We start from the raw sequence: 26,513 nt of genomic DNA, 5'->3' as shown, positions 1-26,513 counted from the left end.
TGCCCTTGATATCTTTTTCTTGCCTAATCTCTATAGCAAATACTTTCAGTACTATATTGAATAGGAGTGGGAAGAGAGGGCAGTCTTGTCTTGTACCAGATCTTAGAGGAAAGGATTTTAATTGATCTCCATTGTGAATAATATTTGCCATTTCTTGTGGTAGATGGCGTTGACTATATTGAGAAAAGTTCTTTCCATTCCCATCTTGATGAGAGTTTTAAATCAAGAATGGTTATTGGGGTTATCCCTGGGTCCATCCAAGAGGAACACAGGGAACTGAGCTCTCCGGAGTCTGAGTGAAGGTAAGAGTGGATCAGCCCTCAGCTCTTTGACCCCTACCTGCCTTGGTTAAAGCAGACTTTTTTTTTTGAGGGCCACACCTGAAGCTGCTTTGTGATCCCTGGGCCCATCCAAGAGGAACACAGGGGAAAAATAAAAAAATAAAAGCATGGCTGCTCTGCTTCACTCCAAGGCTGCTCACTCTTGTATAATTCAAACTCCATTGCAATACACAGAATCACAGTTTAAGGGTGACAATGAGGAAACAACGAAGGACAGCTGCATGTGTGGAGTATGAGGTTGGCAGCTCTGATGAGCTAAAAAATGCCAAACACCTGGTTGACCTCTTGGGAAAGGAGTTTAGAGTGGAGGTATGGAGGATGTTCATGGAACTCAAAGGGAGCATAGATCGATCTGAACAGACCACAAATATGGAAATCAGAAACTGAAATAATGGGACTGAAAAATGCACTTGAAAAGAATGTGTATTCTGCTTTCTGGGGGGTGGAGGGCCCTGTATAAGTCCATTAGTCCTAGTTCTTCTAGTTTCTCATTTAGGGCTCTTATATCTTTGCTAGTTTTCTGCCTAATGAACCTGTCTATGGTGATAATGGTGTGTTGAAGTCTCCTATTACTATCACATTTTCTTTCATATGTTTCTCTGGATTTGTGAGCAAATGCCTTACAAATTTTTCTGGCTCTACATTTGATGCATAATTGTTGATCAGAGTACTTCTTGGTCTAATGCTCCCCTGATAAGTAAGTAGTAACCTTCTTTGTTAGTGTAAAAACTATTGAAATAATTGGTGAGTTTTTTTTTTATAGTTTAAGGAAATGTATTTTTTAAAATACTTTTGAGGGGGTTGGAGGGATAGCACACTGGGTAGGGCATTTGCCTTGTATACAACAGACCTGAGCTCTCTTTGGCATCCCATATGATTTCCTGAGCCTGCCAGAAGTGATTTCTGAGCACAAAATAAGTAATAACCCTTTAGTGCCACCGGGTATGTCCCCCAAAATACTTTTGAGACGTGAGAATCTTAGTTTAGAATTTATAAATGATGGAGCAAGTTTAGTTAAAAAAGGAAAATGTGTTCCTATTAATCTTATTATTACTCATCATTCCTTTTGATTTTTAGAATCATATTAGTTTTAGAATTTAAGGTGATATGTGATTTATATTTTATCACTTGAGCTTCTCGTGTTAAATACATTAGTATATTTTTTATATATCCTTTTATCTTAGATGTTATATTTGTTGGTATTATGAAGAAATACTTTCTTCATAGTTCTTGTTCCTGTAGTTTTCTTATCAGCTTAGACTTCTGGAGACAAGTGATGCTGTCCTATATTCCATCTCCATTGGTTAGCGAAAATGTACTTAATGTCAAGTTACTATTTCACTGGAAATAAACTACTGTGGCACAAGAGAGCCATTATAAACAGTTGCTGCCTCACTCTCTGCCTACTTTCCTGCTTTCCTGAGTAAGGCAGCCAGGAAGATAACAGCGAACATAATCTCTTCAGGGGCCTGCACAGGGTAAACTGACTCCACCCAATAAGGATAGAGTCAGAGGAGTGCAGCTATTCCTCTTTGCTCCGGGGCCATGCACATCTTCTAGCACATGAACCCCACCACAACACATAGTAAAAACCACACTATCATACCACAGGCTAGCTTTGATTTGGTTGCATTAGAAAACTTTTTTGAATTCTCTCAGGAAAGCGAATGTACAAACAGCATATGAAGAAAATGAGAGACCACAGAATTTTATGTGGGAAAAAACAGTATTTCTAAGTTTAATATTTAAGAAAAAGGGATATAAATGAGGGATTAGCCAGCCACAGTTTTTTTCTATGGCAGAAAAACAATGGTCTCCTATGTTAAATTACAACATGACTCTCTTGTAAATGGAAAAACAAAACAATTCACCTGGCTCCTGATGAGAACATTTCAAGTAAGAATCCAGAGTTCAGAAGAGAAGATAATACTTTTTTTTGGTTTTTGGGTCACACCTGGCAGTGCTCAGGGGTTACCCCTGGCTCTACACTCAGAAATTGCCCCTGGCAGGCGTGGGGGACCATCTGAGATGCAGGAATTCGAATTGCCGTCCTTCTGCATGCAAGGAAACGACTTACCTCCATGATATCTCTCCGGCTCAGAGAAGATAAATTTTAACATATTAAAGCAATTATTGTCCAGCTAGTCCTGGATGTCAATACAGATTAGGAGAATTTTCAAGGAGCCAGTTTTTCCCACTTTCTGAGGGAACAGGTTTTGTTTTAGGGACTAATACAGATAACTAACTTCCTAAGGTCTGACTAACAAATAGTTTTAGGAAAAAACAAACTTATCTGAAAGAGATGCAAATCTACCCAATGAAGATTTTCTGAATAGTCCAATACTATTTCCTGGACAAATCTTTGGATGTAAATTCTGAGGCAAGAACTAGTGATCAAATGCTCAATCTTTTTTAGAGATACCCAAAAGGCGGAACATTTCTTTCTGTTTAAAACAGCAAGGACATATAGAAGACAAAGAGAAATAAAGTTGTCTTTTGGTGCTGAATTTTTCCAGGTACAGAGAAATTAAATCAAGGCTATATTTGCCTGTAGTAACTCCTATGTTAAGAAGTAAAAGGTTTTACTATATACGCACAAAGTACAGCAGAAGGGATATTTTTCTTAAAGCCAATTAAATGTTTGTTATGAAGCAAGCAGAATGTTAACACCATTAACATACATCTCCTCAGCCATCCACACTAAGGGAAAGACTTCTTAGCAGGCCTTCTTGGGGAGATATTTTTCAGGAATATTTGACCAATTACCCATGCTAAAATATGGACATCCTAGCAGATCTTCTGACTGACTTCCTCTAGAAATATTAAAATTCCTATTATGTTAATGCTGTGACACTACAAGTGTGGCAATGGGGAAGTAATGCAAGACAACAACATGCATAGAGAAAGAAGATGGCAGCTCTGTTTATCTGAAAACTAACAATCACATGGTTAGTTCCTTGGATAGGGAGTTTAGAGCAGAAATATTGAGGATGTTCAGAGAACTCAATGATAGCACAGTTCTACCTGAACAGACCACACAGATGGAAATCAGAAAACTCCAAGCCGAAGCAACAGGACTGAAAAACTCAGTATATGAGGTGAAAGTTTCAGTGGAAACCCTCTCCAACAGAGTGGCAGTAGCTGAGAACAGAATCAGTGAGCTAGAGGATGACATACAGAACAACTCCATACATAGAAAAGATTGAAAAAAATTTTAAAGCAAATGATCAGACAATGGGAAAAAATCATCAAAGAATGTGAACAGATAAAAATAGAAGTCTTTGATAAACTCAACAGAAACAACATAAGAATCATTGGAGTCCCAGAGATTCAGGGAAAAAAATCCCCAGGAAAAATCAACAGTGAAGGACATCATTACAGAGAAACTCCCAGAGCTAAAGACTGCATGCAACCAAATCCTGCATGCCCGAAGAATACCACTAAAAGAGACCTGAAGAAAAGCACCCCAAGATACATCCTAGTCATCATGATGTATCCTACAGATAGGAATAGAATACTGATAGCAGAAAGATCAAAAAGAGAAATGCAAAGGAACAACTTTTAATTATCTTTATATATACACCATGATTACAAATATGATTGTAGTTGTATGATTTCAGTCATATAGAGAACACCCCCCCCTTCACCAGTGCAACATTCCCACCACCAATGTCCCAGATTTCCCTTCTCCCCACCCACCCACACATGTACTCTAGACAGGCTTTCTACTTCACTCATTCATTCACATTGTTAGGATAGTTCTCAATGAAGTTATTTCTCTAACTGCACTCATCACCATTTGTGGTGAGTTTCATGTCATGAGCTGTACCTTCCAGCCCTCATCTCTTTTGTCTCAGAACTATTGCAAAAATGTCTTTCATTTTTCTTAAAACCCATAGATGAGTGAGACTATTCTTTTTTTTTTTTTTTTGGGCCACACCCATTTGACGCTCAGGGGTTACTCCTGGCTATGCGCTCAGAAGTCGCTCCTGGCTTGGGGGACCATATGGGACGCCGGGGGATCAAACCGCGGTCCGTCCTAGGCTAGCGCAGGCAAGGCAGGCACCTTACCTCCTGCGCCACCACCCGGCCCCGAGTGAGACTATTCTGCATCTATCTCTCGCCCCATGACTTATTTCACTCAGCATAATAGATTCCATGTACAACCATGTATAGGAAAATTTTATGACTTCATCTCTCCTGATGGCTGCATAGTATTCCATTGTGTAATGTACCACAGTTTCTTTAGCCACTCATCCGTTGAAGGGCATTCTGGTTGTAAATAGTGCTGCAATGAATATAGGTGTGATTAAGGGATGTTTGTATTGTATTTTTGTGTTCCTCAGGTATATCCCTAGGAGTGGTATAGCTGGATTATATGGGAGCTCAATTTTCAGTTTTTGGAGGAATCTCCATATCTCTTTCCATAAAGGTTGGACTAGATGGCATTCCCACCAGCAGTGAAAAAGAGTTCCTTTCTCTCCACATCCCCACCAGCACTGCTTGTTTTCCTTCTTTGTCATGTGTGCCAATCTCAGTGGTGTGAGGTGGTACCTCATAGTAGTTTTGATTTGCATCTCCCTGATGATTAGTGATATTGAGCATCTTTTCATGTGCCTTTTGGTCAATTGCAATTCTTTTACAAAGTGTCTGCTCATTTCTTCTCCCCATTTTTTGATGGGGTTAGATGTTTTTTTCTTGTAAAGTTCTGTCAATATCATATATTTTGAACATTAGTCCTTTATCTGATGGGTATTGGGTGAATAATTTCTTCCACTCAGTGGCTGGTATTTGTATTCTGGGCACTATCTCCTTTGAGGTGCAGAAGCTTCTCAGCTTAATATAGTCCCATCTGTTTATCTCTGCTTCCACTTGTTTGGAGAGTGCTGTTTCCTCCTTAAAGATATCTTTAGTCTCAATGTCATAGAGTGTTTTACCTACATGTAGTTCCATATACCGTATAGTTTTAGATCTGATATCAAGGTCTTTAATCCATTTGGATTTGACCTTTGTACATGGTGTTAGCTGGGGGTCTGAGTTCGCTTTTTTGCAAGTGGCTAACCAATTATGCCAAGACCACTTGTTGTTGAGGCTTTCCTTGCTCCATTTAGGATTTCTTGCTTCAAAGGAATATTTTTAAGATTTACAGAAGAACTGTCAAAAGAAACCCTCAAGGGAATAAGGCAGTGGTGTGACATAGTGACAAAACTCAATGAAATGAGTGCTTTGCCTAAAATACTGCACCCAGCCAGACTCACTTTCAGGTTTGAAGGAAGTACACATAGTATTACAGTTAAAAAGCAATGCAGAAACTTTATAGACTCAAAACCAGTCTTAAAAGACAAACTTAAATGTCTACTTTAAAACAAGACAGGCCTGACAACACACCAAACTTATATACAAAGATGGCTCTAAATCCCATGGCAATTATCTCTCTCAACACCACTGGGCCCAATGCACCAGTTAAGAGACACAGAGTGGCAAAATGAATCAAAAACTGAATCCAAAATTATGCTGCCTCACTATTTACAATAGACAGACCCTGGAAACAACCAAGATGCCCTTCAACGAATGAGTGGCTAAAGAAAGTGTGGTACATATACACAATGGAATACTATGCAGCCATCAGGAGAGATGAAGTCATAAAATTTTTCTATACATGGATGTACATAGAATCTATTATTCTGAGTGAAATAAGTCAGGGGGGCAAGAGATAGATGCAGAATAGTCTCACTTATCTATGGGTTTTAAGAAAAATAAGACATTTTTCAATAATTCTCAGAGACAAAAGAGAGGAGAGCTGGAAGGTTGAGCTCACGACATGAAGCCCACCACAAAGAGTGATGAGTGCAGTTAGAGAAATAACTACACTGAAAACTATCCTAACAATGTGATTGAATGAGGGAAGTGGAAAGCCTATCTAGAATACAGGCGTGGGTGGGGTGGGGAGGAGGGAGATTTGGGACATTGGTGACGGGAATGTTGCACTGGTGAAGGGGGTGTTCTTTACATGACTGAAACCCAACTACAATCATATTTGTAATCAAGGTGTTTAAATAAAGATATAAAAAACAAAATTATGCTGCCTATAGTAAATACATCTGAATAGTCAGAACAAACACAAATTTAAAATTAGAGTTGAAGGCACACATCAGTAAGGAAGAAGGGGCCTGCATGAGTAGCTTAATGACACAGTTTATAAAATTGGAAAATGATCAACCAAAATGAAACCAAAATGGGTAGACAGAAGGACATAAAGCTTGAAGCAGAGATTAATGAAGTGGAAATCTAAAAGACACTCTCAAAGACCAAAGAAAGCAAAAGTTGGTTCTTTGAAGAAATATACAAAATTGATAACCACTAGCAAAACTCACAAGGAGGAGGAGAGAGAGAAGTGTTATAAACTGGATTGGAAATGAAAAGGGGAGATCACTACAGATAATACAGAGATCCAGGTAGTGATCAGAGACTACTTTGAGAGACTCTATGCCACAAAACTTGAGATCCTGGAAAAAAATGGGGGAAAAAAAGAGAAGAAAAGAAAAAAGATATTATTATAATAATGCCCAGAGACAATAGAGATGAGGGCCGAAAGACTGGCTCACGATCTGAAGCTCACCACAAAGAGTGGTGAATGCAGTTAGAGAAATATCTACACTAAGAACTATCATAACAATGTTGATGAGTGAGAGAAGTAGAATGCTTGTCTTGAATACAGGCAGAAGATGAGAGAAGAGGGAGAAGGGATACATTGGTGATGGGAATCTGCACTGGTGAAGGGGGTGTTTTTTCTATGAATGAGGCTTCACTGCAAACATGTTTGTAATCATAATTCTTAAATAAAGATGTAAAATACATATACACAATGTAAAGAAAGGCCAAATGAATATATGGACAAGATTTATCAGACAAATGCAAAAACATTAAAAAGCAGTGTTAATAGTGATGCTAGACTAGCAATGATCAATAAATGAAATTTAATGGACAATGTATTTTAAGAAAAAGGTCAACTGCATAAATATTATTTATATTCTTCAGGCTCCCTCAATCATAGTATAATATAAAATCAGAGTAGGAAATAAAAGAAGATTGTTATAAAATTTACAGGACATTAGTACTGGAGAGACAGCACAGTGATAGGGCATTTGCCTTGCAGCAGCCGATTCAGTAAAGGCAGAAAAAAGAAAAAAAAAGCAATAAACTTCTGCAAATGCTCTTTGTTAATACATTCTAGGTTAGTTTATATCCTCTGTGTAGACATTGAGGCATGAGAGCTGAAGTCAAAAAGTAGGGTTACAAAGCCACTCTGGATATGTGTATGTGAATGTGTGTGTGTGTGTGTGAGAGTGTGTGTGTGTGTGTGTGTGTGTGTGTGTGTGTGTGTGTGTGTGTGTATGTGTGTTTGTTTCTGTTGTCTGGTATCCTGAACCTGTTTCTTGGATTCAGCTTTTAAGGCCAGAATGTTAGATGCTGAAATAAAGCACCTTCAGTTAGGGAAAACTCAGTAAGATATAAAAGAAATGGAACTTTTGAAAAAAGTGAAATTGTGAAGAAGAAAAAGTTAAAAAAATTTAAACACCATGGTTACAACATTTTTCACAATATAGTTTTTTCCTCACAGATAAAGTTGTTATTACAGTTACAACTAATCCTACCACATCAATTCTAAACTTGTGACATGCTCATATGAATCTGACCTCTGTTCTTTCAGAATCTACAAATAAGTTCTGAGATTTGTAAATGTTGAAACAGATTTCAGTTTGGGGGAAGAAATGGATAAAGCTCTTTCCCAGATGCCTGAGAGTTGATTGTTTTTTTGGAATTGGTTGGGGCATTGGCAAAGTCCAGAATATAGAATGCTCTTTTCCCATACCTTGCTTCCTCTCCACTCTCACCTAACCTAATAAATCAGAATTTTTATTCTTTTAAAATGCATATGAAATATAGACTGTTGTATAGAATCAATGAGTCTACAATTAATAACAAAAACCAGCTTTAAAAGTATTTCCTCCTATTTTAGAGAAGGAGCATGTCAGGCTGTGCTTGTCCTATGAGAGGGCATGGTACTCTCATGGGGAAAACATGATTATTTTGATTGGGGTGGGTTCTGGGCCACACTTGGTAGTGATTCAGGGCTCACTCCTGGTTTTATGCTCAGGATTACTTTTGGCAGGGCTGAGGGGATCATATGTAGTGTCAGGGATTGAATCTATGTGGACCACATGCAAAGTAAGTGACTTAATCTCTGTACTATCTCTCTGGCCTTGTTTTGTTTTTTGTTTTTTGGAAACACCCAGTGGCTCTTCAGGATCACTTTCAGTTAATTACTTGGGAATCATGTAGTGCTGAAGATTGAACTGAAGCTTTCTATATGCAAGGCATGTGCCAGCTATAGCATTATTTATGCTATCTCTCTGGCCCATATTTTGGCTTTTTTTGTTTGTTTTAGGACCACACCTAGTGGTGCTCAAGCGCTACTCCCAACTCTGTGCTAAGCATTTATATATTTGTAAATATTTATTTATATTTACATATACATTTATTATATTTATTCATATAATTTATATATTTTTATATATTTACTTTATATATTTATAAATATATATTTCTATAAATATATATTTCTATATAGTATAGAAATATAAGACTATATTTCATAAGAATTTAAATAGAATAAAAATTCTGTTTTATTAGGTTAGGTGAAAATGTAGAGGAAGCAAGGTATGTGAAAAGAGCATTCTATCCTCACCTAAAGCATAAATTGGAACTGCTTGATGACTGTATCTGCCAGAGACAAGTGACAGTGACTTCACTCTTCCCCTGGAAGTGATCAGGGGACCATATGTGGTACTGGGGAATCAAACCAAGGCCAGTGACATGCAAAATGAGTACCTAAATCCCTCTACTATCTCTTTGGCCATTATTTTGACTTTCAACACTAGGACTTTCTCCTTAGATTCAGTGAATCTATCAGTCAGTCAGATTGCCAGACTCATTGAGCATAATGATAATAATGGTTGACAGTTACAATTAAAATTTTCACTATGTATGAACTTTTGATATATATTGATCTTTTGTTTATTTGATTTTTGACTACATCAATCTGTTCAGGCCTACTCCCAGTACTATGCTCAAGGGTTACTTCTGGTGGTACACAGGGTATTGTTCAGTTCTTGGAATCAGAGGCATGAGAAGATAAAGAATGGGAAATTTTATCTGATCAAGCTTAAGGATTTTGACATATTCAAACAATTTGAGGCTAACAAAATTTTATACCTTCATTGAACACCAAAATCAATATTCTGTATTTAGAGCAGAATCAAAATCCCATGATAACCAGGATCAAAGTCATCCTTGTATCCAGTCCCAGAATTTCCAACACAGAAATTGCTATACTTTAACTACAGATGAATCTTTTTATTCTAAAAGTTTCTATCTGTGGAGATCAGGCATCTAAGTTGTGGTCTTTACTGTCTGCTCATTGGGGTACTCTGGGGTTTGCAGGTATATAATTTAAGGCTCATCAAACTGAGAGAATGTTCATATCTTTATTGTTATGTGGTCCAATGTGGTTATTCAGTTTCTTGAGGTGGGGGCTTTAAAAAGATAACACATTAGAAGAAAATGAGAAATTGAAAGGACTAAATGTTTGTAGTTCAATTGAGATGGAAAACTTTGTGGTCCTGGTCCCAGGATTACTATAAAGGCTTCCAGGAAAGAAAACAGACATATGGACATACTGTGGCAGAGAATATCCTTGCCACAGGATAGATGGCTGGGGCAGGTAAACTTAGAAATTGTACACAGTCCTCCTTATATAGATGTTTCTTACACAAATTTCACTAAACCAAAATTCATTTGTCCTATCCCCACCTAAACCATAACTGGGAACTATTTGATGACTGTGTCTGCCAGAGACAAGTGACAGTGACTTTACTCTTTCTCCTGATTTGCTGGAAAATTAGGTACTTCAAGAAATAGCATGGTTTCATGGAAACTTGACTTATACAAAGATTTATGCCATTTTTCTTTGTTTTAAACCATAACCCTGGTTCAATAACCACTTCCTCTCTTCAGACTTATGGACATCAGCTGTGGTGCATTTTTGGAGGTACTTCCAGGTAAATTTTAGAGAGAAATATAATATTTTTGACACTTCCCCAATAAGCCACAAAAAAATGAATAACAGGGCCAGAATGATAGCACAGTGGGTAAGACATATGTGTTCCATGTGGCTGACACTGATTCAATCTCTGACAGCCCAGATGGTTCCCTGAGCTTACCAGAAGTAATTTTTTTCAGAAGTAATTTTTTTTTGTGGTTTTTGGGTCACACCCGGCAGTGCTCAGGAGTTATTTCTGGCTCCACGCTAAGAAATTGCTCCTGGCAGGCACGGGGGACCATATGGGACGCCGGAATTCGAACCTATGACCTCCTGCATGAAAGGCAAACGCCTTACCTCCATGCTATCTCTCCGGCCCCCAGAAGTAATTTTTGAGGCAGAGCCAGGAGTAACTTTTGAGTGCTGCCAGGTCTGCCCCCCCCACCAAAAATTCCAAAACCAAACCTAAACAAAAAAAACAACAGAAAATCTGAAGAATATAAGAGATATGAGTAAACTATTTAGAAGTTTATCAAGAGTGCAAGTTAACACTGCTAACTGTGAAAACACATTTTAATCAAATGTTGTATTTTAAAAAACACTTTCTGGGCATCTAAATCCAAGATATTAGTAAATACGTTGCAAAAATATCCCTAAAATAATAAATGTTTTTTGAAAAGCCATGAAAATTAGAAAAATATAAAATGGTTTAACATGATTGAGAAGTTTAGCTTTGGATTAATCAGAATTAGTGTCACTGTCTCAATATTTGAAAGACAGGCTTTAACAGTAAGAGCTGCATTTAACTGGGGGCTGGATCAGTAGAAGTTTGGCTTGAACAGAGACTGGAGCCATCTCCAATCTCAGAGTTAAGGCAACTAGAGCCTCCTACAGGAGATTAGTCACTGAGTCCTCTGCTGAATCATCGGTAAGGGTACAAGTGTTTTCTGGGAATGGTGACCTGTCAGAGCCTTAGATAAATTAGCCAGAACTCCTGTTTGTTTTATCTTATGCAATCAGTGGCAGACCTGATAACTCCATCATCATTTGCTTTGTATGACAGAATTTACTAAATTTACTAAATGTAAATTCTGGTAATTTGAGCTAAATCAATTTAGCTTGTTAATGATTCAAGAATAATATGTACAGGCGATTCCAGTATAAGAACAAGATTATGCTGTGTTCGCTTTGGCAGCACACAGACTAAGAACAAGATTATGCATTGCAAAGCAAATCTACGAATTAATGCTTTTAATTACTCATTCATCATTTATAGAGTGAAAAATTACATGTATCTAAATATCCATATAAGCTCCTTAATATTGTGCATAAGTATATTATTTGCATATATTATATGCACACACATATAACTGCATACACAATATTAAGGAATTTATAACATATGAAATGCTTTTTTTTTGTTTGCTTGTTTTTGGGTCACACCTGCAGCGCTCAGGGGTTACTCCTGTCTCTATGCTCAGAAATTTCTCCTGGCAGGCTCAGGGGACCATATGGGATGCGGGATTTGAACCACCGACCTTCTGCATGCAAGGCAAATGCCTTACTTCCATGCTATCTCTCAGGCTCCATGAAATTTTTTTAAGCCTCTTTTATATTTTCTTTTATAATTTGTTGCATTTTTAGCATGTGCTGTGGCATCACCCAGTAATTATAAATTGTAATTATTTTTTCTTTTAGTGCATTTTATATACCTAAATTTTTAAGTGAAGGCTAGAAATACATTATAACATTTGGTCATTGTAAGAAAGTGTGTTTTCAGTATCCTCATGATTTACTAATCTTCCCATCAACTGGAGAGTCTAGATTGCAATATCACCCTGGCAAAGGATAATTTAGCTATTAATGTTCTAGTTACAAAGAGATCTATAATATAAGAGCCTATATCTATATAATATAAAGATATTATTAGCAGTGTAAATTTAACCATGAGGAGCTCAATTTCACTGTTTCAGATAGTTCAGTATCACTGTCTTACTTAGATCTAAAGATCCACTTTACATCAAGACTTTTCATCCCAGACATTTGGGGGCTTCCCTGGGCATCCCCTGACGGCTTGCCTCGGCTGAGGTGAGTGTTTGGGGGCCGGAGCTCGGCCGCTCCGCTTCGCTTCGCGGCCATGCACTTCACCTAGCCAATGAGTACCACCACAACATGTAGAAAAACCCAAAGTGTAAGTGTGACAATGGGGAGACTACGCAGACCAACTTCAACCATAGAGAATGAAGATGGAAACTCTGATGACCCAACAATGGCCAACTACCTAAGCAGTCTTTCAGAAATGGAGTTTAGAGAAGAAATATGGAGGTTGCTAACAGAAATCAAAGAAAGTATAAATCAGAACACTAATAAAAATCAAGAGAATATGAAGATAGAAATCAGAAAACTCCAAACTGAAATATCAGATCAGATAACAAGTCTGAAAAACTCAGTAGACGAATTGAAGAACATAATGGATGAGCTTTCCCACAGGTTAACAGCAGCTGAGGATAGAATTAGTGCTTTAGAAGATGAGATGCATAACAACTTTACACAGCAGAAGAGATTGGAAAAAAGCCTTAAATCAAAGGATCAGACAATGGAAAATTTACTCAAAGAATATGAGCAGATGAAAATAGAAGTCTTTGATAAGCTCAACAGAAACAACTTTAGAATCATTGGAGTCCCAGAGACCCAAGAAGAAAATCTTCAGGAAGAATTAATGGTCAAGAACATCATCACAGAGAAACTACCAGAGCTAAAGAAAACATGTGACCAAATCCTGCATGCCCGAAGAGTACCAGCTAAAAAAGACCCGAGGAGAAACACCCCAAGACACATCCTAGTCACCATGATGAAACCCACAGATAGAGATAGAATACTGAAAGCAGCAAGATCGAAAAGGGAAATTACATTCTAGGGAGCATCCTTGAAATTTACAGCAGACCTGTCACCAGAAACACTCAAGGCCAGAAGGCAGTGGTGGGATATAGTGGCAAAACTCAATGAAATAAATGCTTCGCCAAGAGTACTGCACCCAGCAAAACTCACTTTCAGGTTTGAAGGATGTATACACGGCTTCACAGATAAACAACAGCTCAAAAACTTTGCAGACTCAAAACCAGCCTTAAAAGAAAAACTGAAAGATCTACTCTAAAAACAAGACAGAACAAAAATCACACCAAACTTCTACACAAAGATGGCAATAAATCCCATGACAATTATTTCTCTCAATGTCAATGGACTAAATGCACCAGTTAAGAGGCACAGAGTGGCGAAATGGATCAAAAAACTGAAGCCAACCTTCTGCTGTCTACAAGAAACACACCTGAATAGTCAGAATAAACATAGACTCAAAATCAAAGGCTGGAGGAAAATCATTCAAGCAAACAACACCCTTAAAAAAGCGGGGGTGGCCATACTAATATCAGATAACACAAACTTTATACTCAGAAAAGTTGTAAGGGACAAAGATGGATATTATGTACTAATCAAGGGATTTGTACAGCAAGAAGAAATCACTCTCCTAAACATATACGCACCAAATGAGGGTCCAGCAAAGTATTTAATACAATTGTTGACAAATCTGAAGAAGGATATCAATAATAACACAATAATTGTAGAAGACCTCAACACAGGCTTGTCAACACTTGATAGGTCAACCAAATGGAAACCCAACAAAAATATACTAGACCTGAAAAGAGAAATGGAAGAAAGAGGCCTAGTAGATATATATAGGGCACTCTATCCTCAGAAACCTGGATACACATTCTTTTCCAGTGCACATGGATCATTCTCCAGGATAGATCACGTGCTGGCACATAAAACATACCTCCATAAAATAAAAAAGATAGACATTTTGCAGGCTGCCTTTGCTGACCACAAGGCTCTGAAGTTAGATGTGAACTGCAAAGGGACACAGAAGAAAAAATTTAACACCTGGAAGTTAAACAGCCTCATACTCAATAACCAGTGGGTCCGAGATGAAATCAAGGAGGAAATCAAAAGGTTCCTGGAAACAAATGACAATAAAGACACAAACTATCAGAATTTACGGGACACAGCAAAAGCAGTACTGAGAGGAAAATTTATAGCTTTGTAAGCACACATCAGGAAGGAAGAAGGAGCTTACCTGAGTAGCTTAATGACACAGCTAATAGAACTAGAAAGTGCTCAACAAAAGGACCCAAAAATAGGGAGACAGAAGGAAATAACAAAGCTGAGAGCAGAAATCAACGAAGTGGAAACCCAAAAAACAATCAGAAAGATCAATGAAAGCAGAAGTTGGTTCTTTTAAAAAATAAACAAGATTGATAGACCATTGGCAAAACTCACAAAGCAAAAGAGAGAGAGAAACTTGATAACACGTATTAGAAATGAAAAGGGGGAGATCACTACAGATACTGCAGAGATTCAAAGGGTATTCAGAGAATACTTTGAGAAACTCTATGCCACTAAATATGAGAACCTGGAAGAAATGGATAAATTTCTGAACTCATATAACCTTCCACGGTTGAATAAAGAAGAGGTAGCGTATCTAAATACCCCCATCACTATTGAGGAAATTAAATCTGTAATCAAAAATTTACCCAAAAACAAAAGCCCAGGCCCTGATGGATTCATGAATGAATTCTTTCAAACCTTTCAAGAGGAACTACTACCAATCCTGGCCAGGCTCTTTTATGAAATAGAAAACACAGGAACACTTCCAAATAGCTTTTATGAAGCCAACATCACCTTAATACCAAAACCTGATAGAGATGCTGCCAAAAAAGAAAATTACAGACCAATATCCTTGATGAACACAGATGCAAAGATCCTCAACAAAATCCTGGCGAACAGGATCCAGTGCCTCATCAAGAAGATCATTCACTTTGATCAAGTAGGTTTCATTCCAGGAATGCAAGGATGGTTTAACATCCGTAAATCTATCAATATAATACACAACATAAACAACAAAAAAAAATAAAAATCACATGGTCATATCAATAGACGCAGAAAAAGCATTTGATAAGGTTCAATACCCATTCTTTTTTTTTTTTTTTTTTTTGGTTTTTGGTTTTTGGGCCACACCCATTTGACGCTCAGGGGTTACTCCTGGCTATGTGCTCAGAAATCGCCCCTGGCTTGGGGGGGACCATATGGGACGCCGGGGGATCAAACCGCGGTCCTTCCTTGGCTAGTGCTTGCAAGGCAGACACCTTACCTCCAGCGCCACCTACCCGGCCCCATCAACACCCATTCTTGATGAAAACTCTCAGCAAGATAGGAATAAAAGGAACCTTTCTCAATATAGTCAAAGCCATCTACCAGAAGCCAGTGGCAAATATTATCCTCAATGGAGAAAAACTAAAATCCTTTCCTCTAAATTCTGGTACAAGACAAGGCTGTCCTCTCTCACCACTCCTATTCAACATAGTACTGGAAGTACTTGGTATAGCAATTAGGCAAGAAAAAGATATCAAGGGAATCCAGATAGAAAAGGAAGAAGTCAAGCAATCACTGTTTGCAGATGACATGATACTCTACTTAGAAAACCCTAAAGACTCTATCAAAAAGCTTCTAGAAATAATAGATTCATATAGCAAAGTGGTAGGCTACAAAATTAACACACAAAAATCAATGGCCGGGCCCGGAGAGATAGCACAGCGGCGTTTGCCTTGCAAGCAGCCGATCCAGGACCAAAGGTGGTTGGTTCAAATCCCGGTGTCCCATATGGTCCCCCGTGCCTGCCAGGAGCTATTTCTGAGCAGACAGCCAGGAGTAACCCTGAGCATCACCGGGTGTGGCCCAAAAACCAAAAAAAAAAAAAAAAATCAATGGCCTTTCCTATACACTAATAATGATAGGGAAGAAATGGACATTAAGAGAACAATCCCATTCACATTAGTTCCACACAAACTCAAATATCTTGGAGTCAACCTGACTAAAGATGTGAAGGATCTATACAAAGAAAACTACAAAACACTGCTCCAAGAAATAAGAGAGGACACGCGGAAATGGAAACACATACCATGCTCATGGATTGGCAGGATCAACATCATTAAAATGGCAATACTTTCAAAAGCATTGTACAGATTTAACGCGATTCCTCTGAAGATACCCATGACATTCTTCAAAGAAGTGGATCAAATACTTCTGAAATTCATCTGGAACAACAAACAACCTCAAATAGCTAGGGCACTCCTTGGGAAAAGGAATATGGGAGGCATTACTTTCCCCAATTTTAAGTTGTATTACAAAGCCACAGTTATAAAAACAGCATGGTATTGGAATAAAGACAGACCCTCAGATCAGTGGAATAGGCTTGAGTACTCAGAGAAGGTTCCTCAGACATATAACCACCTCATTTTTGATAAGGGAGCAAGAAATCCTAAATGGAGCAGGGAAAGCCTATTCAACAAGTGGTGTTGGCACAACTGGTTAGCCACTTGCAAAAAAGCGAACTCAGACCCCCAGCTAACACCATGTACAAAGGTCAAATCAAAATGGATTAGAGACCTTGATATCAGAACTGAAACTATAAGGTATATAGAACAACATGTAGGTGAAACACTCCAGGACATTGAGACTAAAGGCATCTTTAAGGAGGAGACAGCACTTTCCAAGCAAGTGGAAGCAGAGATAAACAGATGGGACTATATTAAGCTGAGAAGCTTCTGCATCTCAAAGGAAATAGTGCCCAGAATACAAAGGCCACCCACTGAGTGGGAGAAATTATTCACCCAATACTCATCAGATAAAGGACTAATATCCAAAATTTACAAGGTACTGACAGAAATATACAAGAAAAAAACAACTAACCCCATCAAAAAATGGGGAGAAGAAATGAACAGACACTTTGAAAAAGAAGAAAGGCAAATGGTCAAAAGGCACATGAAAAGATGTTCAACATCACTAATCGTCAGGGAGATGCAAATCAAAACTACTATGAGGTACCACCTCACGCCACTGAGATTGGCACACATCACAAAAAAGGAAAACAAGCAGTGCTGGCGAGGATGTGGAGAGAAAGGAACTCTTTTTCACTGCTGGTGGGAATGCCGTCTAGTACAACCTCTATGGAAAGCAATATGGAGATTCCTTCACAAACTGGAAATTGAGCTTCCATATGATCCAGCTATACCACTCCTAGGAATATACCCAAGGAACACAAAAATACAATACAAAAATCCCTTCCTTACTCCTATATTCATTGCAGCGCTATTTACAATAGCCAGACTCTGGAAACAACCAAGATGCCCTTCAACAGATGAGTGGCTGAAGAAACTGTGGTACATATACACAATGGAATACTATGCAGCCATCAGGAGAGATGAAGTCATGAAATTTTCCTATACATGGATGTACATGGAATCTATTATGCTGAGTGAAGTAAGTCAGAGGGAGAGAGAAAGACGCAGAATGGTTTCACTCATCTATGGGCTTTAAGAAAAATGAAGGACATTTTTAACAGTATTTCAGAGACAGGAGAGGTGAGGGCTGGTAGGTGCAGCTCAGGACATGCAGCTCATCACATAGAGTGATGAGTGCAATTGCAGAGATGACTACACTGAAAACTATCATAACAATGTGAATGAATGAGGGAAGTAGTAGTTGTCTCGAGTACAGGTGTAGGGGGGTGGGGAGGAGGGAGATCTGGGAAATTGGTGGTGGGAATGTTGCACCGGTGAGGGGGGGTGTTCTTTACATGACTGTAATCATACAACTATAATCATGTTTGTAATCATGGTGTTTATATAAAGAAAAAAAAACAAACAAACAAAAAAAAAGAAAAATCCCATAGTTAACATTATTTTTTTTTTTATGTTTTTATTGTGGTAAAGTGAGTTACAAATCTTTCAGTCAATGTTATTATTAATAGTAAACAACTGAAAGCATTCCCACTGAGGTAAGGCACAAGACAAGAATGACCATTTTCTCCTCTCTTATTCAATATAGTATTTGAAATCCTAGCAACAGCAATTAGGCAAAAGAAGAAAATCAAAGGGATTACAATGGAAACTATCTATATTTGCATATGATATAAAGTTATACAAAAAAGAAGAAAAAAAACAACAAAAAACAAACAAACAAAAAAATACCCCTATAACAGTGGCTAAAATTAGTAAATCATTTTATTTTATTTATTTGGCTTTTGGGCCACACCCGATAAAAAAAAAAAGACTTTTCATCCCTAGTGAAGTTGTTGTTGTTGTTGTTGTTGTTGTTTTTCTCCTCCTCCTTCATTATTTTGGAACCATACACCCAGAAGTTCTTAGGGCTCACTCCTGGCTTTTTGCTCAGGGGTCACCCCTGGCAGGGTTCTGGGAAATATATGGAGTTTTGAGAATCAAACTCTGATCAGCAGTGTGAATGCAAACAAACTTGCCCCTTCCTTATTTTTCCTGCCCCCCCTTTCTAGTTTTTAATGTAGCATTTATATGTTTGTATACATAGGCCTAGAGTTTATCAATACATATTAAAGGAACCATTTTCAGTAGTATACTAGCTTAATTCCAGAAATATGGAGAAACGTTTTTCCTAGGCCTTATCCTCCTTTCTGATGGTAATTTTGTCGAATACCTTACATCTACTAATATTGTAAACATAACATTACTTTGATAAATATTGCTTTTTTTGCCAGTCATCATGTTCTAGTCCAGTTATATATTTGCTACCACCTAGTTGTTTTATGATGCTATTGAACAGTTTATTTTACATATATTCATATATTTTATAGGCCACAAAGATTTGTTTTAAATTACTTAAAATAATTGAGAAAATGTGCTTTTCTTTAGTTTCCTAACAATTACATAGCTGTTTTTTTTTTTTTTTTGTGTGTGTGTGTGTAAATTGAAATTTTGGTTTCCAGGTTTTTCTTTTATCTGAGGAACTTTCTCTTTTGTTTCTTGTGAAATTTAATCTCAAATATGGTGCATGTGTAGCATGCATGAGGGACGGGTTTGATTCCCTATAAAGTCGGCTATGATTCTGGTCGCCTCCGGGGTACTCCCAGACCCACAATTGCCAGGTTAGGTGTGAGGGGAAGTGGCCCACCATCCCATTAAGGATCATTTAAAATATAATTTTTTTTGTTGAGCATGTGTGTCTATATGTGATACAAGGGATATACTCCAGGTATCCTACATGCAAGACATGTACTTTACATATCTAAGTACTCAACACATTTTTAAAATCTAATTTTGGAGACTTGCATTTTCTACTTAAAGATGAAAGGTTCTTTCCTATAATTCTGTGCTACGTGAGACAGAGTACTAATAGTGTATTTCTAGCTCCTTAATCAAAACGAGTATATTTACCTCAAGAGTATTTTGTTGCTCTCCTCACCGATTCCTAACAGTAGGAGATGGAACGCTGAAAAAGCAGTAAGACTTTTGCCTTGCATGTGGAGGACCCAGAACAGATCCAGGACGAACCCAGGGTTCGGTTCCGGCATACCCCAGAGTTCACCGAGCCTGCCAGGAGAAATTTCTGAGCTCAGATCCAGGAATAACCCTTGAGCATCGCTGGGTGTGGCTCCAAAACAAAACAAAACCCCAAAGAGTATTTTGTTGTTATTTTGGCCACTAGCTGTGCTCAGAGCTTACTCTTAGTTCTGTGCTCTATGAGCATTCCTGGTGGTGTTTGGGGGAGCATATGTGGTACTGGGAATTCAAACCAGGGTTACAGCCACCACAGTACATGCAAGTTAAATGTTTTTCTTAACCCCTGTTTCTATCTCTCTGGCCCCTCAATAATATTTTTACACAAATAATGCTCTTATTTATCTATAAGGGATAGCTGAAAAAATTATCATATGACTAATATTTCATTAAATGATATTGCTTAATATGGAATGATTTTCTTCTGGGATAACAAAAATGTTATCTTTATTTTAGTTGAAGTAAGTTATATAATATTTCCTTCCTTTGTAATTATTTTTCAGTTCCTGAAATGCTCAATGATATGAAGTAAAAATTTAATGTCTACTAACATTTATCATATTCAAGGAACCAGCAAGCTGCTAACCTGTCACATAGTGACTTAGTGGTCAAAGAAGAGCAGCTGAAGATAGTAAATTATTGGACTAGAATTATGATCTCATGGCAATAAATATAGATACTGCTTTTTATCTTACATCTCACTCTATATATCCATGAACTGAGTACCAGGGTAACTTTGATCAAGTAAAATGTTGTATTGAAGGTATATTGGAAGAAGAAATACTAAGCTGAAATATATTAAATTAATAGAATAAATATTTTTAATAGAATGAAGACCTTCTATTCCAAATACTTTTCTGCTTTCAGATGAACAAATATTTTTTGATTCCTGGCTTTGGGTCCTAATAAGCATAATTTTTCTGTATAAAATTGAATTTTTGCATAATGCTATTTATTAATTATTTGACCTTATATTTCTTGAATATAGGAACTTCTTGTAGGTGCTGAAGATTCATCACTTAATAAAAAATACAAATATATTCATGATAATCAACTGAGAGTTCATAATCTAGAAATAAATCTTTGCTAGTGCATAATAACGCAATGTGACACTATTTACTCTTCTCAATCTGTCCTATGACAATCAGCAAATGAGATACTAAATTTCTAGGCAATTTCCACTGTGTTCACCACAGGTGTTTATCTCTTATTACCAGGGAGAGTTGAATATCAGAACCACTTTCTAAAATGGATAGGCACTTCTCACAGATGCATGAAAAATAACAAGTATTCTCCCCTCCCTCAACCAATACTAAATACATACATTCAGACTCTGCTTTACAACTATAAAATATGGTATTTTTTTTTTTTAGGTTTTTTTTTTTTTTTTGATCCACACCCGGCGTTGCTCAGGGGTGACTCCTGGCTGTCTGCTCAAAAATAGCTCCTGGCAGGCACGGGGGACCATATGGGACACCGGGATTCGAACCAACCACCTTTGGTCCTGGATTGGCTGCTTGCAAGGCAAACGCCACAGTGCTATCTCTTCGTTTTTTTGTTTTTTGTTTTTTTAGGTTTAAATATGGTATTTTTTGTCTTTCCACATGTTATATCTCTTTCTAAGGAAATAAGCTGTGAATCATTCTTTTATTACATAATTATCTTTCTGCCTCTTTACCTTCTCCTCACCTCCCAGGGATTATATCTTCTGAGCAGATTCATTTGCCAGGGGATGAGTGATTCTGCTTCATTTTCCATTTTTAATGGTGGAGCAGAAACTTTAGTGAAGGGATGGGGTTTTCCAGGAATGCTGTTCTTAAAATGCATCAGTGCAAAAGACTGAAACATCTTTCTAAAGAAGAAGTCAACTTAACTTGATTTAAGTGACGAGTTTGATTCTGGCTTTGAGTACTGAATCTTCAGGTATCGTCGTTAAGAGAGAAGAGGAATTCTTTTTGATGTAACTCAGTTTTTCCTAGCACAATTCCAATAACATTAGTTCTCAGTGATTCCCATCCCTTCATTCTAACCAACACTTGCTTGGTAACACTGAAACTACCAAATGACTTCGTGGCTCATTTCCATTTCTAACAGCAGCCATATAATTTCTCTGCTTGTTTGGGTGGTTCCAATATGAATATCTTCCTCCCCCCCATTCCTTACAGAATATCTTCTCTCTCACCAGTATCATTTCTCTCTACATATAGGTATATGTACATATTTCTTTCCTTCTTGTCCATGCCTATTATGTCAAGATCTTTGTCTTCTATAATCTATAATTAACCTGAAACATATTATCTTTTCCTGAGTCTTGCTATCTCATATATATAGAGAACTACAGTATTTAATTTTAATGTTTTCCTTATAGACTCATAAAACATTTTAGTAATTCTGTCCACTTTTTCTTTAATTTCTGCTCTCAATCTGTTGCAGGTCTTTTTGAGGCATATGATAGATTATGTATGTCCTGAACTTGTAGGAAATAAGGCTTACTGGCCAATTTTTTTCTTTTAATTTCAACACCTTAACTACTGCTGTGTACAGTTATAGCACAAATACCATTTTCATTAAATTTATATTTCCCAGGAAGAACTTTTTTCTTTCTGAACTCAGAAAATAAATTGAACATTCTGGCTATATTCCAAAAATAATATAAAACCTTATCTTCAGGATGGTTACAAATGTTAAATGAGATAATAAAAATGCCTTAGAACTTTGGTTTCATTTTCCATCATTGTCCCTGTACTTTTTAAAGACAAACAGCAGATGAAGTAAAGGTATTCACTGTTTCTCTCCCTTTCATCTTTTCCATAGCACAAAGATTAATTTTGTATGGGCAATGAGATACTGACATCATAATAGTCTTCACTACCATTTAATACTGTCAAGGACTTTCCAATGATACCTAAAAAGGAGTAAGAATCCTGACTATAACACTCTACACCCAACCAAATCATGCTTGAAAACAAAGTGCCATCAACGCACTCATATCACCTTTGTTTTCATAGACTTCGGGTATTAGACTTTCCTCTCACCACTTAACTCAACTACTCCCCACACCACTTTATCAAGATTATTTAACCAATAGCATTATTGAAATGGTACTAGTTAGTGGACACAAATGAGAATGTTTACAAAGTGTTTCCCTTAAGCAAACTGACCTTGCTTCTTTCTTAAAGAAAGAATCTAAGGAGAGAGAAGGGAAGTAGGGTTTCAGGACTGACTTTAATGCAACTCCTAAAATGAAAAAAAAAATCAGTTTTAAAAAACTCTATTTTTACTTCCCCTATACATTTAATAGACAAGTTTGTAGATACACAAAACATTCAGCAATTCCAGACTTTCCTATCTTCACCAGTATAGTCCATCCCTAATCTATAGCTCTATGGCTCCAGCGATTACCAACACCCCATTTCACTGCAATGCTACATTTGTATTCTTTTTATTTTTTTTTTACTTTAAAACCATTCTAAGGTAATAATTTGAGAACATTCTTCTTCTTCTAGAGCACGAAGAGTTTCTCTAATATCATTTAAGCTTTTTCTTTTAAAAATACATTGCCTTTTATAGCAACCTTTATAATTATACTGGAATTAATTTTGTATGCAATGTGGGTTAGCTGTTAAATTATAATAACTTTTTCTAGTGAGGCTAACCAATCGACTCAAAAGTATTTATTGAAAAGACTATTCTTTCCTAGCTGTTCAATGAAAACAATTACATAATAAAGGAGAATATATGTAATGAGTTCATTTATATAATGCTACAAGTATACTTATAAGTATTATTAGATTGTGAAATACATTGAGAAGCAGGGAAATAAAGCTTGGAAATCCTGATTGTGAGTTTTCTTGGTGGAATGTAGACAGGTGTAAATGGGAAAAGGCACAGTATATGCTGAGAGGGTATTAGACTAATCTTTTATTGATTTGTACATTAGTTCCATTAATATTTGAAATACAATAATTGAGTTGTAAATGAATGCTTCATATGTTTTCTATATTCATAACATGTTCTAAAAGTGTTAAGATGTAAATTATTACTTTTTTTTTTTTTTGGTTTTGGGGCCATACTCGGCAGCGCTCAGGGGTTACAAGGGTTAGCAGTGTACAAGGCAAATGCCCTACCTGTTGGGCTATAGCTTCAGGTTCATTATTATATTTTTGAACTAGATACTAATAACCTATGTTAATAGATTAGTAATCTATATGTTAAGTGCTAATTTTTAATAACATGATCAGTATTTTTAATCTTCTAGATATGCTTCAATTAACTGAAATGTAGTATGATACAATACAGTCTTTTCAAAATTGTAATTAGATCAAATGAAATAAAGTGTCTGGAAGTACATAACAAGAGCTGGTAGAAAATAAGTGATATTTCACATGTGATTTTCCTTTTATTTGTCTTTACGAAATACAATTAGCACTGGTATAAAATATATCTCTTACAGTTTCGATAAGTTCTATGACAGAAATAGCAGGAAGATGTCAGGATCATAGTTTTTAATTTGTATATTTTTAATTATAGGGACTTATCACATAGTACAAAAATTTAGACTCCACCTCTCTTTAATTATAAGTGTCTGACTCTCCAACTTTCATTCCATATTTTGTTTTACTTCAAAATATTTTTTCTAACAGCCTTCCCATCTCAGGATTCATTCCTTAAGAATATTTTCAGTTTCTTATCAGAATCTACTTTAGTCATCCTGTACTCTTCTAGTTTTGTCTTAGAACTTAAATAAGATCTTCTGGTCATATGTATCTGCTGGAGATAAGTGATGCTGTTTCTCTCTTTATTTCCATTGGTAAAAGAAAAAAAAAGTGATCTCAGAAAGAGTGGGGATTTCCAGTAAAGCTCTTTCTCTCTCACTTTCCTTTCCTACTCCTTTTCATGTTCTCTTTTTCCTCCTCCCCCAAAGAGTCACACCAGAGGGAAAGAAATAATACCTAGAACTGTATGAGGATCTTGCATGTTACCTCCAATATATTTATTCTGAAAGACCCCACATTCTCTATAATTCATCAAACGCATGCCTGGAAATAAAAAAAAATTGTATGGAATTCCTATTCTTTTTTGTCATTGCATTAATCTCAATGTTCAATCCCTCCTAGCTAATTTTGGATTGCTTAAAGTTTTCCTAGTAAATATTTTCCTGTTCTCATCCCTATATTCTAGTACATGCAACTTAAACATTTTTTCAGCAACTTTCTATCATAGTTTAATTCTGCATAGCATTCATATAATTTAATATATAATTTAATAAAGAATTTCTATTTCTATCAAGTGAATATTCTTATTCTATCAAGTATTCCTTTATACCTCTTTAACACAAGCACGAATGCATCCACGCGGGCACGCGCGCGCGCGCGTGCGCACACACACACACACACACACACACACACACACACACACACACACACTTTACTGTAGTTCTGTTCCCAGTTTGTCCCTAACCAACTTGAAATATACTATCTTCCTCTTTGTTTTAAGTCTCACTTCCTCTAGAACTCACATATAAACAAATGCTTCCTTTTTGTTGTAAATCATACTTGTCCTTAGTTTTAACCATTTTGTTTCATTTAAAAATCACTGTCATTAGCCCGCCTTCCACTTCTGGTCGCTTGGGTTCCGGTAAGGTCTCTTCCTGTGCCCACAGCTGCCGGTTCAGGCGTTCCCCTTGTCCCATGCTTCAAGGATAGCTCTCCCTATCATTGTGAAGTGAGGTGGGCAGGGATATTCTGTGACCACGCTTTCCGAAGACGACAGTGTGCTGGATCTCAAGCAGTTTTTCAACACTCTAACTGGAGTGCTTCCAGAGCATCAGAAGTTACTTGGACTCAAAGTTAAAGACCATCCTGTAGAGAACTTGGAGCTCTCAAACCGAAACCAAATACTAAAATCATGATGTTGGGAACTCGTGAGGAGAGCTTAGAAGATGTCTTAGGTATTTCCCCCACCTCCCATGATGATGATGTCAAAGACTTTGATATTGAAGATGAAATAATTGCAGTAGAAAACAGGGAAGAACACCTAATGAAAATTTCTTGCTGTGTGAAAGTACAAAGTGGCAATTTCGAACCCTCCTAGGGAAGGGAAAAAAACTGTTGGTACCAGATGTTGACTCAATGTTGTTTGACTACAGGTCTTGCGTGGAGACTGATGTAGAGTCAATGCTTCCTCATCTTCATGAAAAGCTAACATCATCCTATGAGGAATATGTCATTGTTATTTGGTCTGCAACAAATATGAAGTGGATTGAAGATAACATGAAAGAGCTGAGAGTGAGCCTGAATGCACATTATAAAATTACCTTCATGTTGGATAGTACTGCTATTATATCAGCTCATACTCCATGGAGAGGATTAATAGACGTGAAGCCTCTTGGTTTATTTGGGGAATGTTTTCCAAGTTTTACAGCCCCCCCCAAAAAAACCCACCATTATGTTTGATGACATAGGCAGAAATTTTCTAATGAGCCCCCAGAATGAACTCCAGATAAGGCCTTTCATGAAAACACACCTGAATTGAGACAAAGACAAAGAGATCCTAAAACTAACTCAGTACCTCAAGGAAATAGCCAAATTAGGTAACTTTTTGGACCTAAATCACAAATATTGGGAGAGGTATCTCTCAAAGAAGTAG

At 37.1% G+C, this 26,513-nt stretch overlaps 1 pseudogene; it reads left to right on the top strand.

The window, feature by feature from the left end:
* Nucleotides 1-536: 536 nt before the first annotated feature.
* On the top strand, nucleotides 537-26,513 carry LOC125995806 (ubiquitin-like domain-containing CTD phosphatase 1; annotated as a pseudogene).

This window comes from Suncus etruscus, chromosome 18, assembly GCF_024139225.1.
Source record: "Suncus etruscus isolate mSunEtr1 chromosome 18, mSunEtr1.pri.cur, whole genome shotgun sequence".
Classification (NCBI taxonomy): domain Eukaryota; kingdom Metazoa; phylum Chordata; class Mammalia; order Eulipotyphla; family Soricidae; genus Suncus; species Suncus etruscus.
This window is presented reverse-complemented; position numbering and strand designations above follow the sequence as displayed.